The sequence below is a fragment of the Bos mutus genome, chromosome 13, assembly GCF_027580195.1.
Source record: "Bos mutus isolate GX-2022 chromosome 13, NWIPB_WYAK_1.1, whole genome shotgun sequence".
In the NCBI taxonomy this organism is placed as follows: Eukaryota; Metazoa; Chordata; class Mammalia; order Artiodactyla; family Bovidae; genus Bos; species Bos mutus.
Genome location: NC_091629.1, coordinates 9691174 through 9712702, shown reverse-complemented (window position 1 = coordinate 9712702; position 21529 = coordinate 9691174). Strand labels below are relative to the sequence as shown.

Genomic DNA, 21529 nt, shown 5'->3' with positions numbered 1-21529 from the left:
TCCTTGGTAATCTCACATATTGGTTTATATCTGCATAATTGACTCAGATTAACTGAGCTCCTAAATGAGCATTCCTTTTTATATTTTGGTTACTTAAGAGTCAATAGATTTATTAGAAGACAACTAGCCCTGGCATAGTTGGTCACAACTGATGAAGAAACAAATGCTCATCACAGGAAAAAATAATTATAACCAGATAACTAAATACATGCTATTGAAGACATAAGGAAAATTGCATATATGCACACATTCACATACATGTACACACGGTAGAGAGTGGAAGACCAATTCCAGGATGACTGCCAGTGTCTTAAGAAGGCAGCCAGGAAGAAAAAGTTATATGTGCTGTGTCTAGCTGCTCAATTGTGTCTGACTCTTTGGACCCCCATGGACAGTAGCCTGCTATGCTCCTCTGTCCATGGGAATCCTCAGGCAAGAATACTGGAGTGAGTTGCCCTGCCATCCTCCGGGGGATCTTCCCAACCCAGGGAGTGAACCCAGTTCTCCCACGTTGCAGGTAGATCCTTTACTGTCTGAGCCACCAGGGAAGCCCAAAAGGCATGGAAATATTTGCTTAATCAGAGTATAATGACAATTAATACTTGTCAATAATGTACCTTTATATTCTGAAAGAAAAGGGCGTAAAGAGTAAGTCTTACTGATTCCCTCTTTGATAAGATATTGTCAGAAGTGTGACCTCTTATTCCATCTACCAAACCACACGGTCCTCTTCTAAAAAGTAACAGGATTAATGAACCCAACAGCATAATCTGGGTAACTGTGACTGGCTGGCAATACATTCTCCCTGTGGATTCAGTGTTTTCTAAGATTCCTGACCTCTACTGTTCCTAAATGTTCAGTAGCTAAACCAGATCACCTTTGGGTTATAGGTGAAGAGGGTTGTAGCAGCCATTTTTGTGAGTTACTTTGTGGGGAAAAAAAAAACCAAAACAGATATACTTTAAAATGATGACAGAACAATTACTTAACCACTAATTGAAAATGTACAATTGCTATAATTATTAATGAAAATGAACAAGTGGTGTTTGATTCTTTGCCTTTTCTCTCTCCAAGACCAGTCAAGGTTGAGTTTTCAGAGCACTAATCTCAATAAGTGGCATAGTTAGGGCATGATGGGGCTGCTCTTAAAACTGAGACTGGGTAGGAAGTGAAGCAGTGTTTTGAAATGTGTCAAATGTGAAAGCAGAAGCTGGTACAGGAGAGACTGAGGTTTAAAACAAGATGGAAATTAGGAGCTAGGTTAAGATGAGACAGCCACAAACACCAACAACTGAGAAAAATTCTTGGCTGAAATCAGGCATGAAATCAGAAAGCAGGAGGAAACCCAAACCATAAGACCAGACAGGACAGATGGTCCAAAGACTGGGCAGGCAACCAGGAACTGAAGAGACAGGCTTTGCTGTCAGTGGGATAGAAGGGAGGCACAGGCAATAGGAAAGATTTTGATACGAGATGATTATTTTTGGCTTTCAACTGCTAAGACTCCGGATGACCTAAACCACTACTGGCAAGCAGAAGTCAAGTAAATTGATCAATTTTCCAACCCTATTATTACTATGGCTTCAGCTATAGAAGCTACTTTTCTTCTGAAAGGATTTTAAGTCTTAAATAATTTTCTGTTAAAATGAAGTGACCAGCCTTTGGGGTGGGTGACTATAAAGAAAGAAGAGGGATACATAAGTGTAAGGATATGGGGCCACAATAAAAGAAGAAAGGGTCACAGTATGAGTAGTGGGAGGTGATCGAATTATGTTTACTTCAAATTATGTTTATTAGCAATCTCAAACTTTTAATTTTCCCCAGATCAAGAGCTGTTTCCCAATATGGAAAATTTGAGAACTGTTGGGCTTAATTTTAATGTCTTTCCTATTTAAGAAGTAAAAACATACCCACTACCCATTGATAACTCAATTAAGTACATTTCAAGTGTCAACTCCATAGAATTACTATTTCAAGTTGCATGATATAATTTTCCACCTTCATCAGTTATATAAGTTGGATACTCAAACATAAACAATTTTACTTAAAATGACAAATCCTGCTACAAGGGACATAAAATGTTTGATTATGAAGTTTTCAGCAAGTCCTAACACTGTATGGTACAATGTTAAGTCTGCATGAGGCTAAAAAATGCTGTGTTTAACTTACTGTATCTGTCATTATTAGGCAGATAGCTCTTTAAGAGCTAAGGTTGCGAAGAATGGAATCACCTCTGGGAATCAGAAGGGCATTGATTTAGAAGTTTAGAGTAGATAAAAGGAAATCGTGAATCACATGCATTCTCCTCCCCTGACTTAACAGGCATTCACATAAATTACTATTAAGCTCTGGCTACACCCAGTGTGTGCAGGCACTGTATAAGGTGGTGTTCTGAGGGGGCTAAACAGAGATATGTTAGTGCAGAACTAGGATAAGGCTGATACAAGTTTCTAATTTAGATATAGTGAGCATATGGATACCTCCACAGGAACTGACTTCATGGCTTATTAACTAACAAAATAGTTTCAGTGCTGATTAAAAACATGAAAGTAGTTATAATAGATACCTGAAATTATTTTAGATGGGCAATGAAGAAAAACAAAAAATAAATTCCTGTATGTTGCATCCATTAAACATGACTTTCAGGTAAATGCTTATTTTATACCTTTTAACCACCTTATTAAATTACAATTGACACACCCTACAAGTTCTGCTTTATTGACTATGCCAAAGCCTTTGACTGTGTGGATCACAATAAACTGTGGAAAATTCTGAAAGAGATGGGAATACCAGACCACCTGATCTGCCTCTTGAGAAATTTGTATGCAGGTCAGAAAGCAACAATTAGAACTGGACATGGAACAACAGACTGGTTCCAAATAGGAAAAGGAGTTCGTCAAGGCTGTATATTGTCACCCTGTTTATTTAACTTATATGCAGAGGACATCATGAGAAACGCTGGACTGGAAGAAACACACACTGGAATCAAGATTGCCGGGAGAAATATCAATAACCTCAGATATGCAAATGACACCACCCTTATGGCAGAAAGTGAAGAGGAACTCAAAAGCGTCTTGATGAAAGTGAAAGTGGAGAGTGAAAAAGTTGGCTTAAAGCTCAACATTCAGAAAACTAAGATCATGGCATCCGGTCCCACCACTTCATGGGAAATAGATGGGGAAACAGTGGAAACAGTGGCTGACTTTATTTTTCTGGGCTCCAAAATCACTGCAGATGGTGACTGCAGCCATGAAATTAAAAGACGCTTACTCCTTGGAAGGAAAGTTATGACCAACCTAGATAGTATATTCAAAAGCAGAGACATTACTCTGCCAACAAAGTAGCCATCTAGTCAAGGCTATGGTTTTTCCAGTAGTCATGTATGGATGTGAGTGTTGGACTATAAAGAAAGCTGAGCACCAAAGAATTGATGCTTTTGAACTGTGGTGTTGGAGAAGACTCTTGAGAGTCCCTTGGACTGCAAGGAGATCCAACCAGTCCATTCTGAAGGAGATCAGCCCTGGGATTTCTTTGGAAGGAATGATGCTAAAGCTGAAACTCCAGTACTTTGGCCACCTCATGTGAAGAGTTGACTCATTGGAAAAGACTCATGCTGGGAGGGATTATGGGCAGGAGGAGAAGGGGACAACAGAGGATGAGATGGCTGGATGGCATCACTGACTCGATGGACGTGAGTCTGAGTGAACTCCAGGAGTTGGTGATGGATAGGGAGGCCTGGCATGCTGCAATTCATGGGGTTGCAAAGAGTCGGACACGACTGAGCGACTGATCTGATCTGATCTGACAAGTCACCCATTTAAGAATATAATTCAAAGTTTTCTAGGAATATTAATTGTATTTATTAATTTTAAAATGTGATAAATATATGTATATAACAAAATTTGCCATTTAAGCCATTTTTTAAGAGTGTACAATTCAGTGGCATTCACTGCATTCACAGTGTTGGGCACTATTTCATTCTTAGTGAAACGAACATCTTTGATGAAATCCAATTTATCTCTATTTTTTTTCTCTTGTTTCCTTTACTTTTGGTATCATATCTAAGATGGCATTGCCAAATCTCAGATCATGAAGATTTACTCCTATGATTTCCCCTAAATATTTGATGGTTGTAGCTCTTAAATTGAAGTCTTTGATCCATTTTGAGTTAATTTTTATGCATGGTATGAGGTAGGAGTTCAAATCCATTCCTTTGTATGCAGAAATGCAGTTGCCCTGGCACCATCTATTGAAAAGACTATTCTTTCTCTATTGAATGGACTTGTCAAAACTCAACTGGTCATAGATGTATGGGTTTATATTTCAATTCTTAATTCTAATCCATTGGTCTCCACTTATATTCACATGCTAATACCACACAGTTTCATTTCTTATGGCTTTGTGGTAAGCTTTGAAATCAGGAAGTGAGTTCTCCAAGTCCATTCTTTATCAAGATTGTTTTAGCTCTTTGGTGCCCTTGTAATTCCATACTAATTTGAGGATAAGTTTTATATTTCTGCAAAAAAAAAAAAAAAAAAAAAAAAAAAAAAAGCTGCTGGAGTTTTAATGGGTACTGTGTTGAATCTGTAGATTGCTTTGTGTAGTACTGACATCTTGACAATAATAAATCTTTCTATCTATAAACTCAAAATGTCTTTCTACTTACTTAGGTTTTCTTTAATTTCTTTCAGTAATGCTTTGAAATTTTAAGTGTAGAAATCTTTCACCTCCTGGTTAAATTTATTCCCAGGTATTTTACTCTCTTATATGCTATTGTCAATGTGATTATTTCCTTAATTTCTTTTTCTGATTGTTCACTGATGGTATTTAAGAACATACCTTATTTTTATGTGTTGATCTTGTATATCAAAACTTTGCTGAGTTTATTAATTCTAGTAGCTTTCTTATGGATTTTTTTGAGTTTTCTATCTATAGATGTTCATGTCATTTATAGTATAGTTTTCTTTCTTCCTTTCCAATTTGGATGGCTTCTGTCTCTTTTTCTTATATAATTTTTCTGGTTAAGGCTTCTTATTGATAAACACATTAATCTCTAGCTTGCTGCTGCTGCTGCTAAGTTGCTCCAGTGATGTCCGATTCTGTGCGACCCCAGAGACAGCAACCCACCAAGCTTCGCTCTCCCTGGGATTCTCCAGGTAAGAACACTGGAGTGGGTTGCCATTTCCTCCTCCAATGCATTTCCTCCTCCAATGTGAAAAGTGAAAGTGAAGTCGCTCAGTCGTGTCCCCATGGACTGCAGCCTAACAGGCTCCTCTGTCCATGGGATTTTCCAGGCAAGAGTACTGGAGTGGGGTGCCATTGCCTTCTCCGTATCTCTAGCTTAGCAGAGCTATAAAACCTTCATTAATATAAAACCAAATTGTAATGCTAGTGTATGAGAAAAATTATTATGGCAACATTTGGACAGTTTTAAGGTAGAGTCTGATTGCCATTTAATGTGAAAATCTTTAGACTAGGTAAGTGAATAAGCTTTTATCTAGGTTGAAAAAAAAACAAGGTGACAGCATTCTGCAGTTGAAAAATGGCTATCAGGAAGCTGATAGAAAAGAATGACAAGACAGTGCTTGAATTGTTTTAACTGACAAGTCTATACTTCAAAATAAACATTTTGTATTTACACATATTGTAAGTTTATTAATAAACATTTTGTATTTACACATATTGTATTTACACATATTGTAAGTTTATTAATAAACATTTTGTATTTATACATATTGTAAGTTTATTAATAATTGTAATCTGCTTTTATAATTTGTCTTAGTGAGCATCTTATTCGTTTTCTTTACTAAATTTATTATTGGTTTTGGTTATCAATCAGTAGTTTACTTTCTTTTTGTTAACAACAGACATCTTTTTCTCCAATTTTGTGTGTTGGGGAAACTGGTCAGTCTTCTTAAGTCAAATCCACCAAATATCTTCTCCTTGCTACCATCTCACGGGGGTAAAGCTGTCACAATGTTTTCATACTTAAAAGTAAGCTTAGAATATGCTCAAGTGAGCTCAAAACTTTAGCACAAATTATTAGGGTGGAACAACACTGAGAGAGCCATGCACAATGGTTTCTGTTGTATCCAGGTGGACTGTATTATAAAACTGTACTGTAAAAAATCTGTCTACTAAAAAATATGAAGAACAACACTCTCTGAAACTGGGTACTCCTAATGTAGCCATCAAGGTGATTTGAAGAGATAAACATGATCATTTATTTACCAAAAGATATTTGTTGTGCATGTGTGTGTGTGGAGGAATTTGCTCTCATGCTTCCACTAAAGAAATGATTTCTATGTTTGTTTCTAAATGCTAAAGAACATTCTAAGATCTAAGAAATAACTGTTCTAAGTGTGTAAAGGAAAATGATGTCTATAATGTGGTGACCCATTCCTCCAGATGGTGGAATGCTAGAATGCTGATTATGTTATTTATCATCTTTCATATTCATCTATTTAAATGTATCCAACATTTCTAGGACACATATTATCTATCAAAGACTGCTTTAGGTCCTGTACTTACAGAGTTAATCAGTATGTGGCTCCTGACTCTAGATCTAATTTCTTTTAGAGGGTGGCAGCTTACTAGATTTCTGTCTCTTAGATTAAATTACATGTTTATAAAATGCCCACCACAAGTAGATGCCCACTAATGGTTCAGTGCTATTCTTTTACCTTCTTTTCTTATTTTCTCCTTTTGCCATTGATATTTTCATTTAAACTCCCTCCTTCTTTCTCCTGACCCCAAAGCTTGGGACCAATGAAAGGACACTGGAATAAGGGGGGGGGGCGGAGAAGGAAGTGACAACATTGGCAATAATACTCACTGTAGTACTTTTAACTTTTTATGATAGATTTATTTATTTAGGGAGAAGGCAATGGCATCCCACTCCAGTACTCTTGCCTGGAAAATCCCATGGATGGAGGAGCCTGGTGGGCTGCAGCCCATGGGGTTGTTAAGAGTCGGACACGACTGAGCGTAGAGTTAGCAAGGACCTTTGCAATCATCTTGTTCATGCATTTTTTACAGAGGGTTAAATGAGGTTCTTCCTTATATGGCTTCCTCTTCTATCATAGCACCTAGTATAGTACCTAGTGCTATAGGAATCAAGTGAATATTTACAGAAAGAATAACAACAAATGTATATAGTCTGAAGTCTTGATGATCCACTAGCTAACTCTCTACTCTGTTCTTCCATGCCCACTCCCAGCAATATACTGCATCAATACTCAGAGAAAGACATTCATTTTTACTATTGTGACCGTGGAGTCACATTTGTGTTTAGATTTCTGTTCCACTTAGCCCAAGACTAAGTGGGCCAGGAGCCTACTTTTGACCTCTGTCTCTTTTTTTTTTTTTTTTCAGCTGGTTAAGTGCCAGGCCAGAGGGGTAGCCTGCGGGATTTCCTGAAGATGAAGTGAAAGTGAAAGTCCCTCAGTTGTTTCCGACTTTTTGTTACCCCAGTGGACTATACAGTCCATGGAATTCTCCAGGCCAGAATACTGGAGTGGGTAGCTGTTCCCTTCTCCAGGGGATCTTCCCAACTCAGGGATCGAACCAAGGTTTCCCCCATTGCAGGTGGATTCTTTACCAGCTGACCTACCAGGTGGAGAAGAGTATAATAGAACAGGGCTGGTCCCCCTATCCATTTCATCACACAGGAAATGAAAAAATCATACAATTGGTGAAAAATTAATTTGGTAGAAATAACTCACTTTCCAACATTTGAAAAATAAAGGTCTGTGTTTCCTACATCTCATATGTATCTCTGAAAAACGGTATGAAATATCTATGTATAAATATCAGGAGTTGATGTGAGTTTTCAGGCTATGGAGTATATGATTTGTTGCTACTGGGGAAAATGTTTTCTAACAGTAAAAGTACATGTGACATATTTTTTTAAAAAGGATCCATCTAAATTATGAAATACAATCATTTCACTGGTGAAAATGGAATTCATTTATTCTGGGAGTAATGCCTATTATATTAAATTTTGCTTACCCTGATTAATGGTGAACTTGAGGTGTCCCTCAGAAGTAAATCTCAATTCTACTTTACTCATTTCAGCCTCTGTCATTTTACACTCTTCAATTTGGTTTTTCTGAATATTTTCAGTTCTAAGAGTTTGTATGAAGTCTTCCTGAGTGTGCTTAATCTTTCAGGTAAAGGGAAAATATATTATAAAATCCTAATAAAAATAAAATATTTTTGATCCCTACTTTTTTTACTCATATCTATTAAACATATTTCTTTTGGTCAAGAGATATTTTTAGAAATGTTTGATTCTTAGTTAGGGTACTATTAATTTTTATTCTCTATTCCATTATATAAATTAATGCTCTTTTTTTGCTTCCTGATTTTAAAACCTATGAAAATGAGGTTTGCTTGTTTTGATTTTTTTGGTTTGTTCATTTTTAAGTTGTAGTAATGGGGAGAGATTGTGCACTGCATTTTCTGTGCAGCCATGAGTGCCGCACGATTTACATATATCATCTTTCTTTTCTGAAAACCCTAGATAAGTTTTATTTTATACCTGGTCTCTGATCATTTCCAATCCAAATTTTAGCCTGTTTGAATAAACTGTTTTTAAGGAACGGTATCACAAATTTTAAAATTCAGACACTGTTTTGTCCTTTTTGTAATGAAAACAAATTTACAGCAGCTTGCAAAGATAAGCACAACAGAAGAATATAAGACAGATGAGAAGTAGATAGGAAGTGGAGAAAGGGATTCTGAGAACTGGAAAATAGAGTCGACCCAGAGGGAATGCGCTGGGGATGGTCCATGAAATGGGTATGGTCCAGTCTGTGTATTTAATTCATACAGGATACAACTTTGACTTGAAGATTCTCCAATGCAAATTTAAGCAGGACAAAAGAATCAGTTACCATAGGTCACGCTTTCCAAAACAGAACAAACCAAAGCCAGTTGCTTAGAAGCACATGTCCAGCTTAGGAGAGAAGACATTTATGGTCTGTATCCTGTCTCTATCATCAAGACTAACAAAGTAACAAGGTCCCACAATATTATTTTAGGAAGACCAGCAATGTGCTTCATTAAGTTGTTTCAACTAAAATCCTTAAAAAATATCACACTGAGATTATGCCCAAGTGTGCTTCGGTAAAAACTATCTAGGAGAGGTGGTGGCCAGAAGAGAGGGATTTAATGGAAACCTTGAAACACAACAGTACCTTAGAGAATCTGATTTCGGGGGCATTTTCATATGGTTGTGTTTATCATAAAAAAGCCAGCACCAAGATTACAATCTGCAGTGTGTAATTACATCGTGGCACATTAAATCTGTTATAAGAATCTACAGCTAGAATAAAATTGTACAACGTTATAAGGCAGTATGAGAAACAATAAACCAAGTCTATTAAATCATCCTTTTCTCACTGAATGTGTTAAAATGCTGTATTATCTGACCACTGCTAAAGAAAAAAGGGAAGAAATCATGAGGAGTAGTAAACAAAAATATTGAGCTATAAAATGGTGTCTACCTTTGGAAAGATGAAGACTTTAAAAAAAAAAAAGAATTAAAACAATCTGTAAGAAAGGAAAGAAAGAAAAGAAACAACCCAATTTGGAAAAGCAGCGATAATTGGGGGCAGTTGTGGGCGGGGTGGGGGGGGCTGTTCAGGGGCAGTGCGGGGAATGTCCATGAACTCAAGTTTTCATTTGCCAGTCCTTATGAAACAATCTGAACCAAATGTTTTGGGTGAGAAAATTCAGAAAACATTGGCTTTGCAAATGTAACCAGAAATGCCACAAAAAGGAGGGGAAAGGATTAATCATCCAGGGTCACAATACCAAACAACAACTGGGACATCAAACTTGCTAAACCAATTCACATGATACAGCAGCTGCCATATTTTTTCTCCGACTCTTCTCAGCCAGGAAATAAATATCACTGACCGCAAAAACTGTCACTGTTTAATTGGATCTAGCTGTGGGAGAGTGCTTAAATGGGAACATGCCCAGGAATATGGAGGCAGTTAGGATGAATAAAACTGACCCAGGTTTCCGTAGCTTAACTCTAAGGAGACCCCGTGTTGCCAACAGAAAGGCGGTCTCTGCCAGCTTCTCCTCCCGAGTGCAGTGTTAGCACATCCACAGCCATCTAGTGGGAACCAGATGCAGAGGAAAACACAGACTTTCAAGATGAAAAGTGTATGTACGTGTGTGCACACGGATAAAGGTTTGGAAGAAGACACATCAAAATGTAACAGTCTGCATCTCTGGATGGTGACATTAAATATAATCTTTAATTCTTTTCTGGCACTTTGTTGTATTTCCAAAATTCCATTCATTATGCTGCTGTGTATCTGAATCTTGAGGGTGAGGTGATGGTTTTCCAATTTGGAAAAGATAACGAGGTGTTTCCCCTGAATGAGCTCCTTGCCTCGGTCCTGCCCGGCTCCTTGTAAATCATTTACCTAAAAGACAAGATCCTTATTGCAGTCTTTCCTGATTCCTCTCTTTTTAGCATTTCTTCTCAACATCTACCTACCTCCTGTTGTGGCTACACTCCTTAGGCTAGGTTTTGTAGGTCATGTTTTTTCATAATTCCTATTTTTGCTCTTAAATACCCTCTCAGGTGGCACTAGTGGTAAAGAACTGGCTTGCCAATGTGGGAGACATGAGACGTGGATTCGATTCCTGGGTTGGGAAGATGCCCTGGAGGAGACCATGCCAACCCACTCCAGTGTTCTTGCCTGGAGGATCCTATGGACAGAGGACCCTGGTGGGCTACAGTCCACAGTGTCACAGAGTCGGATGTGACTGTAGCCACTCAGCACGCACACACCCTTCTCATCGACCAGAGTCTTTGCCAGCCTTGGAGCCAGGTAAACCACATCTCTTCTTTGTACTTCAGTGTGCATTGTGCATTTTACCATCAGGCTACATGATATTTTTGTTAATTGAAATGAAATATTTTTCTCTGTAAATTCCTCCATATGAAAACTCACGCTAATTTCCTTATTGAATTCCCTTAGACACATAATCTCTTTGCTTAAAAACTGATTGCAGTATTGAAGTTAATTATCAGTCTTGTGATTTCCCCTAGCAATCACCTAGAAACTGGCTTCTTTCTAAATCTTTGACAATTTAAAATTGAAAATGCTGTGTAAGAATCTGTCTAGAAAAATGAACTTAGTTGCATTTATTTATCTATACTCACATCTGTCCAACTAGAATATTAACTTCCTATAGGCGGAGCTAAAATCTTTATAATTTATCTAGGAAACATTTCTTCAGCCCCAAATATGAGCCATGTACTCTACTGCAGAACTACTCAAGAGTGTGATTTATATTTGGTTATGGTCTTATTCTGTTTACAGTTCCAAGATGACATAAATACAAAAATTGAGGATAGCTGTTTAGAAATGTTTGTTGCTATTTGTGTGCTGAGGCTAAGAATAAGAAATCTGGACGAGTGTCTTGTGTGTCTTTTAATTTCACTTTCCCAGTACGTCTTACAAAAGCATTGGTATGTGATGGATTGAAAACAAAACACAGCTGGTCCTTCATCATACAGTTTAGATAGCCCTGTTCTGCTAACACTGGTGTTTAGATATGAGTAAATACACATGTGCCTGGCTGGTTTCTACTTCTGATTTCTAATAACTTTTTGCTAGCTGAAAATATATATATATATATTTTTTTATCTTCTGAAAATATGTTCTCTTCCTTTCTCTTTGAATGAATGTGACACCCAAAGTCCCACAATTGGAAAAGACCAAGTACTATATAACTTTTTTCAATCAGAATGAAATATTTTTTCATGTAAATTGCTCTATATGAAAACTCACTCTAATTTTCTTATTGAATTCCCTTAGACACATAATCTGTTTGATTGAAACTGATTGCAGTGTTGAAGTTAATTATCAGCCTTCGTGAGTTCCCTTAGCAATCGCCCAGCAACTTGCTTCTTTCTAAATCATTTTAGACAATTTAAAGTTGACAACTCCATATGATAATCTGTGTAGAAAAACTGACTTACTTCATTATGACTTATAAATACCAACAAATTCCTTTAAATATATCCTATATTGGGTTTATCAATACATTTATTAAAACTCTCTTGGATCTTTGAATTCATTCAGATCATAGTGCTTAAAATTTTTAAAAAGCAATAAAACTGCGTTTTCTTATAGTTATTCTAAAACAACTTAGTTTTAAAATATAAAGAGAAATTTTTATGTACACAAGCACATGATTAGCATTCTATGTAGATTTCTTAAATTCTTAATTTCCTATCATTTTTCCTTATCTGTGTTTGCATGTTTAGTCATGTCTGACTCTTTGCAACTCATGGACTGTAGCGCACCAGGCTCCTGTGTTCATGGGACTTTTCAGGAAGAATACTGGAGTGGGTTGCCATTTCCTTCTCCAGGGGATCTTCCCATCCCAGAGATTGAACCTGTATCTCCTGCATTAGCAGGCAGATTCTTTACACATTAAGCCATCACATTAATCCACATCATTCTCCAGTACAGCCTGTACCTTGACACAAGTTGTTCTGTCTGCTCTTCCTGCTTTTCATCTGGGGTTTTCAACCTATGAATTCAGACTTGAGTGATGTAGCACATAAATCCTTTCTCAACCTCCCCCACAATATTATTTTCACCTCCGAAATAGACTTGACCTCTTCTTTACCTGTGTTTCTCCAAAACTTAGTAGGAAGTAGCTGCATATATGCTTGTTGAAGAAATGACATTATTTGCTTTTCTATATGCCTTCTCCACCAGATTGTACATTATCCTGTATTACTATATCCCCAGCCAAGAGCACAGTGCCCAGCACATACTAGGTGATTAATAAATGTTTGCCAACAAGTATATTAATGAATTATTAAGTTTCTGATATATGTGTTTCTCTTTCCAAAGACAAAAACAGGCTGGTCTTTAAGGTCTGTTGTGACTGTGTCCTTTGATTCATTGGTGAGCTAGAGATTCCCACACAGTAAACAGATCATTGAACTTGTTAAGAGTGTCCCTAAGGATGGTTCTAAGGAGAAATGCTATCAAAGATGATGTGAAAGCAGAAAAGAGTCTAGCAGGAGGATGGCAAAGCAGTTCGTGAAGAAAAATTATGGAGCTGATCCCATCATCCCCTCTTTGAAATTCCCTACCCTCTAGTATCATTAATAATGAACAACATTTAGAATTCTGATTTTCTGGCAATAGTGACTGAATGTATTTGCTACATGCCATTGTGGAGCTAAATGGTTTGCTAATAGCACATACCTCACTTATCTTTACTACCTTCCTGTACTTCCTCATTTAAACAGAGGTTAAAATGAGGTTACCTCTTTCAAGGAGCAACTCTGGTTTCCCTACAACACATTCTTCTACTCTGATTGCTTGGATAGACAGAAACAAACGAAACACTGAAATACATCAGGACTGAAATGCTGTCTTCCTGCTCATGTAAGATTTATAGTGAACAGAAAGATGATGCTGAAAAGTGCCTTGAATCTTGCCCCGAGGACTACTTCTGCTAAACAGTCATCTGTATTGAAATGGGAAAATAGCTATCTTCAGATCAAATAATTAGAACATGGAGCTATTATACAGTAAAGTGCTCTTTCTATTTTTTCACACAGAATTTATTTCTTAGACTATTTGGAGTCTGTATCTGATGACAACAGAATTGAAACAACTTGGGAAAGTTAGCAATGACAACACACATATGTACAAACCACTGAAGCCTGTATTATTCCAGACTTATATCCCTGACACATTGCATGTAAGCTGATTTTGTACAGTCAACTCTTTGCAACCCCAGGAACTGTAGCCTGCCAAGATCCTCTGTCCATGGGATTCTCCAGAAAAGAATGCTGGAGTGGGTAGCCACTGCCTTCTCTAGGGGATCTTCCCAACCTAGGGATCGAATCTGGGTCTCCTGAATTGGCAGGCAGAATCTTTACCATCTGAGCCACCAGGGAAGAACCAACGATCAGAGGAGTGGTTACTTAAGGAGTTACTAGTTATTTACAGCAAATATTTTGAACATTCATGTGAAATTTTTAATTTTGTTCATTTGATAAATATGAATATTACTTTAAGAGTAAATCTATATACTCATCTATATAGGGGGAGAGTGGACACATGTATATGTATAGTTGAGTCACTCCACCGTGCATCTGAAACTATCACAACATTGTTAATTGGCTATATTCCAATATAAAATTTAAAAAAGTAGAATGGGAGTAATAATATCATTATGAATAAAACTGATAATTAGATTACCAACTAGATGGACTAGATTAGACTGTCAGATGCCAGGCATTGTTTTCAGAAACATTCAGGGTAAAATCTGTCACACATATAAATATCCAAATGAAATGATATAGTGTGAGGATGATATTGGGATGAGTGAATATAGTCACTTCTTAAATTTAAATTTCCTGCCTCCCTGAAATGCCCAGTGTTTTGATATCCAATTTCTTCCATAGATTATGAATGTGCATACTCACAGGATTTTGGTTTTCTCTAATGTCCTTCATTCATATTCCAGGATTTAAGCTCCTGACTATGGGCTGATTTTGTAGCCCATCATGGAATTCAGTAATGATTCTGCTAAAGGTCATACATGTAGGCATCATTTGGAATTCCTTTATTAGTTTTCAGCCAATCAAGCTGGATTGAAATTTTTAAATAAAACTCAACAATGATATCCTAACTTTAAGAGTCATCTGTGAGGATTCTAGCAGAAATAAATCTTGGAGCACTGAAGCCAAGTAAAATATTTCTTGGAATATAAGATGTTCATTTGGACTCAAACACCCTACTGGAAACAGGCTAAGACATCTGATTTAACAAATAATTCAGTTCAGTTGAGTTGCTCAGTCATGTCCGACTCTCTGCGACCCCACAGACTGTAGTACGCTGGGCCTCCCTGTCCATCACCAACTCTGTAAAGCTTTGTCTGTAAAGCTTTTGATTTCTCCTTCATATTGGAATGAGATCCTTGCTGGGTACAGTAATCTGGGCTGTAGGTTATTTTCTTTCATCACTTTAAGTATGTCCTGCCATTGCCTCCTGGCCTGAAGAGTTTCTATTGAAAGATCAGCTGTTATCCTTATGGGAATCCCCTTGTGTGTTATTTGTTGTTTTTCCCTTGCTGCTTTTAATATTTGTTCTTAGTGTTTGATCTTTGTTAATTTGATTAATATGCATCTTGGGGTGTTTCGCCTTGGGTTTATCCTGTTTGAGACTCTCTGGGTTTCTTGGACTTGGGTGATTATTTCCTTCCCCATTTTAGGGAAGTTTTCAACTATTATCTCCTCAAGTATTTTCTCATGGTCTTTCTTTTTGTCTTCTTCTTCTTCTGGGACTCCTATGATTTGAATGTTGGGGCATTTAACATGGTCCTGGAGGTCTCTGAGATTGTCCTCATTTCTTTTAATTTGTTTTTCTTTTTTCCTCTCTGATTCATTTATTTATACTATTCTATTTTCTACTTCACTAATCCTATCTTCTGCCTCTGTTATTCTACTATTTGTTCCCTCCAGAGTGTTTTTTATCTCATTTATTGCATTATTCATTATATACTGACTCTTTTTTATTTCTTCTTGGTCCTTGTTAAACCTTTCTTGCATCTTCTCAGTCCTTGTCTCCAGGCTATTTATCTGTGTTTCCATTTTGATTTCAAGATTTTGGGTCATTTTCACTATCATTATTCAGAATTCTTTCTCAGGCAGATTCCCTATCTCTTCCTCTTTTGTTTGGTTTGGTGGGCATTTATCCTGTTCCTTTACCTTCTGGGTATTCCTCTGTCTCTTCATCCTGTTTATATTGCTGTGTTTGAGGTGGCCTTTCTGTATTCTGGCAGTTTGTGGAGTCCTCTTTATTGTGGAGTTTCCTCGCTGTCTGTGGGGTTGTACGGGTGGCTTGTCAAGGTTTCCTGGTTAGGGAAGCTTGTGTCGGTGTTCTGGTGGGTTGAGCTGGATTTCTTCTCTCTGGAGAAATGAAATGTCCAATAATGAGTTATGAGATGTCAGTGGGTTTGGAGTGACTTTGGGCAGCCTGTATTTTGAAGCTCAGGGCTGTGTTCCTGTGTTGCTGGAGAATTTGTGTGGTATGTCTTGCTCTGGAACTTGTCGGCCCTTGGGTGGTGCTTGGTTTCAGTGTAGGTATGGAGGCGTTTGATGAGCTCCTGTTGATTAATGTTCCCTGGAGTCAGGAGTTCTCTGGTGTTCTCAGGATTTGGACTTAAGCCTCCTGCTTCTGGTTTTCAATCTTATTTTTACAGTAGCCTCAAGACTTCTCCATCTCCTTTTGAAGACAATGGGCTGCTTTTCTGGGTGCCTGATGTCCTCTGCTGGCATTCAAAAGTTGTTTTGTGGAATTTACTCAGCATTTAAATGTTCTTTTGATGAATTTTTTGGGGAGAAAGTGGTCTCCCCATCCTATTCCTCCGCCATCTTAGGACCTCCTCCTGTCTCTGCTTTTTAATATGCTGTCTAGGTTAGTCATAACTTTCCTTCCAAGGAGAAGGGAAGCGTCTTTTAATTTCATGGCTGCAAGTCACCATATGCAGTGATTTTGAAGCACAAAAAAATGAAGTCTGACACTGTTTCCCCAACTATTTGCCATGAAGTGATGGGACTGGATGCCATGATCTTAGTTTTCTGAATGCTGAGCTTTAAGCCAACTTTTTCACTCTCCTCTTTCACTTTCATCAAGAGGCTCTTTAGTTCTTCTTTGTTTTCTGCCGTAAGGGTGGTGTCATCTGAATATCTGAGGTTATTAATATTTCTCCCAGCAATCTTGATTCCAGCTTGTGTTTCTTCCAGCCCAGCATTTCTCATGATGTACTCTACATGTAAGTTAAATAAGCAGGGTGACAATATACAGCCTTGACACACTCCTTTTCCATTTGGAACCAGTATGGTGTTCCATGTCCAGTTCTTAACTGTTGCTTCCTGACCTGAATACAGATTTCTCAAGAGGCAGGTCAGGTGGTCTGGTATTCCCATCTCTTTGAGAATTTTCCACAGTTTATTGTGATCCACACAGTCAAAGGCTTTGGCATAGTCAATAAAGCAGAAATAGATGTTTTTCTGGAACTCTCTTGCTTTTTTGATGATCCAGTGGATATTGGCAATTTGATCTCTGGTTCCTCAAATAATAATTACTGGTTCCTCTGGTTCCTCAAACAAATAATTACTAAGATGCATTTTCTAACTGCTATTTGTTGAACTTAGGAATATGAATATGAATAGGACTTGGACCCTACCATCAAGAAGCTCACAATCTGATATGGGAGACATCAAACCAAAAGTCAATGTGAAGAGAAAAAAACAAGGCTGAGAACAAAGCACTTTGGACACTCAGAAGTAGGAGTGCTTGCTTTTGTCCAACGTCACCTGGGAAGATTTGCAGATGACACAGCTTCTGTGGTTAGTGTTTGTGAAAGTTTTTCCTTTTGTGTTTTATTTTTATGGGAAAGGAAGAAGTAAACCTAGTATTTCTGAAAATTTATTCTATCTTCCTTTGACCAATAAGTTCTTCTTGATCACTGGAGTCTGGAAAAATGGTAGCTGGTATCATTCATTCTATGTCTTGGGCATATTTGGCTTATAGAGCCTGAATTCCAAGACTTTGATGTATTACTGCAAATACATCACAGCCCCTAGCCACCTTATTTTTCATCTGCCCTACATGTTATTTGTGAAAAGCACACTGTGTGTTAGGCAAAGAACAGAGAAAACAAACACTGCTGTCTCTTCTTCCCAGAGATTTATCTGCAAATAGAATTAGAACTGAGTCCCAGATATTGCTGTTTCTAATCATCAGTCATCTGTGTGGTCAAGACCACCATAATGATAGATTTGCTAAGTGCCTAGTCTAATTTTGAATTGTAAGTTAGACACTTTTAATTTTTAAAATTAAGCATTAACTCTCTTGGAGAATTGTAATGCAAAGATAAAGACAGGACACTACTCAGTCAGATAAAAGGCACACTAATAGCTGAAAGGTTTAACACAGTTATTAATACATCACAACCAGGCAAAACTCAGGGCCCAAAGGAGTAAACCCTAAGTCTATTTAAAGATAAATAAACAAAAACAACAGTAAACATAATATATAGTCATGCCCTGAATTGTGGGGGTGGCCTATGCATCAGGATTTCCCAATCCCCTGGCCCCCAGTCGTGGCCTGTTAGGAACCAGGCCACACAGAAGGACGTGAATGATAGGTGAGCAAGTAAAGTTTCATCTGTATTTTACAGCTTCTCCCCATAGTTGGATGACTCAGTGGACATGAATTCGAACAAGCTCCAGGAGATGGTGAAGGACAGGGAAGCCTGGTGTGCTGCGGTCCATGGGGTCACAAAAGTTGGACACGACTGAGCAACTGAACAATAAACAACAACCCATTGCTCTCCCATCACCCCCAGATGGGACCATCTAGCTGCAGGAAAACAAGCTCAGGGCGCCCACTGATACTGCATTATGGTGAATTGTATAATCATTTCATTATATATCACAATGTAATAAGAACAAAGTCCATAATAAACGTAATACACTTGAATCACCCTGAAACCATCACCCCACTCCCAGTCTGTGGAAAAATTGTCTTCCATGGAACCAGTCCCTGGTGCCAAAAAGCTACACATGACAGGTATTCGGGAAAACTTTAGTTCAACTTCCTCATTTTATGTATAAGAAAATACAGAATATCAAAAGTTTTCTTCCCTATTACCCAACCTGTTTATCTCCCTGGGTTTTTGGATTTTTGTTAGCAGCATTATCAACTATGCAGTTGTCTAAGTAATACAGTCTTGGATCAACTCTGACACGTGCTTTTTCCTCACCAGGTATATCAGGTCAGTTGCCACTGCTCAAGTTCAAGTTCTCATTGTCTCTTATCCAAACCTCTGAAATAGGATTATGTCCTCTAGACAGATGATCGTTTTTATAATCTTATCCTAATCTGTTCTCATGCTCTGCATTCTTTTATTTTAACCATAAATATGATCTAGTCATTCTTCTTACAGTCTGAAAAGACTTCTTGTCATTCTTAAAACACTTTCCTGGCTTGCATCAGTTAAGACCCTAGCATGAAACAGCTGATATACTCCAATTGGGAAAGTGAGGAGTGTTCAATAAAATGATAATTTGCAAAAGTGTGGCCAGAATATAAAGAAACCATACATGATGTGGCAGTAGGCTGGGCCAATGACATCAGGCCTGTTACCAGCCTAGGCTGGAAGGAGGAAGACTGAGAAGAGGTACAGCTGAGGTCTACATAGGGCCCCTCATGGACCTATCACAGCCACCAGCCAGCTAGAATGGTGCTGGAGCCAGGATTATGAATACCCAGCCCCCTCTCTCTTTCCTCCCTCAAGGTACGCTCCACTTCAACCAAACATAATATAAATTCAGATGACAAGGGAGCCCATTAATGCAATCCATAAAGGCCAGTTCTCTAGATGCTGGGAGGGACAGACAGACAGACAGCACTTATCCCAACTTTATCAATAAATTGAAAACTCCTTAATAGTCATTCAAAACCCTTAACCACCTCTCTACCACATACTTTTATCACAAGTGTAATGTAACTTGTTCTCCTCCATATTCTATAGCTATGTCAGCCTACTGAGAAACTGTAAGTTTCCACAGTATCTTTTATTTTCAGCAATGTTCTTTCCTCATCTCTACCTAGTTTCTTCATCCTTTCAGGCTTTATATAAATGTTACTTTCCCCTTGCAGCCCTCTTCATCCATCTGAATTTCATCTTCCCAGAATATATCGCCTCTATGTGATACACCAAGACATATGCCATGCCCCACTCAATCCACTCTGAATAAAAGGAGTTCTGAAATCCCCAGGCACAGGGTAGGGAATGGGACTCTTCTGAGAGGTGCAGAGAGGTGCCTGGGACAAAGGCTCTTCTTCCTTTGAGGTCTTTTTTATGGGCTTGTTCTATCATTTCAAGACAAAAAACAAAGGTGAGGATTAAGGGAAAAGAATAGATGGCATGGTATTCTTTAAAAAAAAAAAGAGAGAGAGAGAAGAAAAGGAAGGAGGAGGAAGAGGAGAAATCATCATGATCACATATGGTCCAATCCTGTTTTTAAGGGAAAGATTTCAAAACCCTGCTCTCCATTGTCCTTTTCTAGCTCAAAGTAAACATTTAGCAGAGTTGACAGAACATGGCCAATTATGCACAAAGGCCTGAGACTGGGGAGTTAGGTTTGTGCATCTTAACAGCTGTACTTCTTTTGGGCAAATGCATATGTGGAGAGAGCAAAGGTTTGCAAGCATCGGGACCTTAGTCATTGCCGCTGGTGGAATTCCAATTTGCTAAGGCTAAGAATTCAGTTCTGGGACCAAAGACAGGCTCACTAGTGACATTCTAGCTGCAAGAGCAGCTGAATGCCTTGAGGCATAAAGTAAGTAATTTTTGATTTTGGCTAAGGATAAATATTCATTACTGAACCCAGTTTAGGTCTAGCCAAGGATCACAAACTAGGAGAGAAGCAAAACTTCTGCCCCCAAAGAAACGTATTATCATACAAGGTGTTAGCAGTGGGAAAGGCTCTGGGAGAAAGAATAATAACATAGAGACAGATATTTTATTTGGCCATCAGGGCCACTCATTCATAAATCTCAACCAAGAACATCTGTACTTTGCATGGGCAGCTGGTAAACCTTTTGGGATTCCAGTCACCTTCTTTTTTATCAGAAATATAAACAATTACTATTTTGATCATTCTTTCCTTCCATTTTATCCCCAAAGTATTTTGTTTTACATTTCTACCTTTACACATCCCATAGTCAAATAAATACATTACTATAATGGAGTATGAGCCAGAAAGCATATAACACATATATATATATCACACACACACACACACACACACACACATATATGTATCTTTGAGCTTTTGCAAGACCAGCACATATGACATCTTAATAAATGTTCACAGCATTGAATCAACAGGCATTTCCAAGATCATATTCAGGTCTTATAATTTCCTACTCAGTAATATTTTTACAGTTGTACATACTTATAATCCCATGAAATTATTTAGAAAGTTTTTAGAAAGACGTAGACCTGTCTTATTTCTCAGCATAACTGAATGAAATAGGTCTGTTAATTTTTAACATCTGTTAGTGTATTTATTAAATCAACACAATCCCTCAGGAGTAACTGCCATAAGACAGCATAATAAACAGCTATTTACTGTGTATTTTTCCCCAGGCAAAGATGATGTAATCCCAAATAGGAAAGGAGTGAGTGTTATGTGGCTTTAGGAAAATAAGGATAAATAGTCCACTATTTATTTGTGTTCTTTAATACTGGCTTTCTGGTGTAGGTGGGATTGTCACAGCTTTTTGTATTAACTGCAAACAATTCTAGAAGTTAATACAAATTTGTTGCATCCTCTAAAGATGTGAGAGCTGGACTAGAAAGAAAGTTGAGTGCAAAGAATTGATGCTTTTGAACTGTGGTGTTGGAGAAGACTCTTGAGAGTCCCTTGGACTGCAAGGAGATCCAG

General features: G+C 37.9%; 1 protein-coding gene across 1 annotated transcript in view; it reads right to left on the bottom strand.

Moving 5' to 3' along the window:
- MALRD1 (MAM and LDL receptor class A domain containing 1) overlaps positions 1 to 21529 on the bottom strand; it is a 576646-nt gene that overhangs the window by 4072 nt on the left and 551045 nt on the right. The window lies entirely within an intron of this gene.